Below are 2329 nucleotides of genomic sequence, written 5' to 3'. Positions count from 1 at the left end.
AATAAAATTTCTAATAAATTTTATTATAACACAATTAATTATTCTTAAAATTTTATGTCTACTTCTGCAATATCTCCATCTTCTTTTCATTGTGATGATGACATCAATGATTTCAAGAAGAAAAAGACAACTACATAATTTAATAAAATTAAACCACTTCTAAAATGTCAAAGTGATGATAAATTAAACGGCAAGATATTGGAATGGCGCCAAAAAAAATTGGGTACTTGTTACGCAAGAAATTCATATGTTACAACTTACAACAAGGATAAATGTGTAAAGAAAAACTAGATTAGGATTCTACTATCATAGATAGTTAGGGTTGGAAGTGAGTCGAGTTGAGCTAAACTGAGTCGAGTTAGACCAAACTCAAACTTGACTCACAAAAATTGAGTTTGACTCACGACTCGACTCATTAACAATCGAGCTTATTTCTTAAATTCAAGTTTGGCTCACCGAAAGCTCACGAGCTGGCTCAAATAATAGAAATATAAATACATAATTCATAATTTTATATCAATAAATTATAGCTTATATATTTTAAAAATTATTTAAAAAATTAATTTTATATATCTTATCCCATCTCAAATTCGACTCATTTAATTTATGAGCTCAATTTCAAGTTCAAATTTGGCTCACTAGCTCACGAGCTTAGCTTATCGAACTATTAACGAATCGAGCTCGAGCTAACTCATGAGTTGACTTAACTCACTTCTAGCCCTACATACACTATCGAAGATTATGTTATATTTCTTGAACGATATTTTCTTTTTCATCTAACAAAAATATATTTTTCTTTAAATCAATGTCTCTTTTTACAAGTATATTTAATTTTATTTAGAATATAGTGTATCTTTTTTGCTCTGAAATTTTTGAAGAATATATAAAAAATATTTCTAATATTTAATTCAATTCAATTTTATTTTTTAAATAAATTTTTACTTTATTATTTTGTTAAGTTTTTATGGGTAAAATTAGTCAAGATAAATCATTCCACCCTCTTATTAAGTCTTAATTAGTAACCATAGCTCTTCGATTTCGAGGAAAGAATGGCAAGAGTGAATCCTTGAGAAGCTGAATCAAAGAACTAATATTCTTGCTATCCAATTCAAGACAATCTCTTATTTAATGACCTTCCACCACCTTTCTTAACACGCCGTGCAAGGTGCAACAACATAAAGAGATTAAGAAAGATTGGAGGTTCAATTTATTAGAATTTACCTCTCATGTGTCTTTAAGGTATATGTTGAAATTATAAAATAAAAATTTTTTTATTAAAAATATAAAAATTTAAATTTTTAATATATTTATTTTATATTTATTAAATAAAAATATTTAAATTTTTTTAATAATAATAAATTTATTATGTGTTCTAAAAATAATTTTAAAATTTATTATTTTTATTTAATAATTAATTGATAATATTTAAAAATTAAAAATATTTTATTAAATTATTAGACTAAAAAATTAATTTAATTACTAAAAATATTGAACAAAAATAATAAATTTTAGTAATTTTTAAACTTTTAACTAAAAATACTTAAGATATTATAAACCAAACCAAGCCTACGTGTATGTTACTTGAACTGGATTGGATCTTGGGTTAGAATTAAATTGGATTGATTTCTGAAAAAGCAAAATTATCCAAAAAATAAATAAGTAACTGGGCTACTTGATTAATTGTAGGTGGGTTCATTCAACAATTGTTTTGAATTAATTGAGTTGAGTCCATTTAACGTCTTATTTTTAAAGGTCTAACTTTAGAAGAAAAATCCATCAATTTAAGTCAAATAAATAAATTAACCTAAGACTGATTGAGAGAAAGAGATTAAATTAAAGATCTATATTATTTTTGGTGTGAAGTGTATAAAATTGAATTATACTTTAGTATCTCATTTTTTTTTTACAAAGTTAGAAGTGAGATTTGAATCTATAACTTTTAGGTGAGTATGGAAAAATTATGTTATTTAAATTGTAGCTCGTTGGCTACTTTAATATCTCATTTGATTTAAAATAAATATGAAATAAAATAAGAATATTTACTAAAATACTCTTAATTATAAAATTTTTGTTAAAATTTTAGTTTTTATTTAAAAAATTTTAGTCTTTTGTGTCCTTACGTCCTGAAGATACTAAAGAAATTGAAATTTTGGTATCTAAAATTAAAATTTTAATTTTAATTTTTGACCCTCAAATATAATATTGAATTTCAGATTTCAGAAACAAACATTAACAAAAAGAGATGAGACCGCTAGAAAAGATGATAATAGATGAGAAAGAATGTGAGAATGATGATGAAATTATAAAGGAATCACTTTAAAATTAATCA

At 23.6% G+C, this 2329-nt stretch overlaps 1 protein-coding gene across 1 annotated transcript in view; it reads left to right on the top strand.

The window, feature by feature from the left end:
• The window catches only part of LOC107466777 (GDSL esterase/lipase At5g03610-like), a 5888-nt gene that overhangs the window by 1535 nt on the left and 2024 nt on the right, over positions 1-2329 (top strand). The window lies entirely within an intron of this gene.

Source organism: Arachis duranensis, chromosome 9 (assembly GCF_000817695.3).
Source record: "Arachis duranensis cultivar V14167 chromosome 9, aradu.V14167.gnm2.J7QH, whole genome shotgun sequence".
NCBI classification, from domain to species: domain Eukaryota; kingdom Viridiplantae; phylum Streptophyta; class Magnoliopsida; order Fabales; family Fabaceae; genus Arachis; species Arachis duranensis.
Note: the sequence above shows the minus strand (reverse complement) of the source record. Positions and strands in the feature narration are given on the sequence as shown.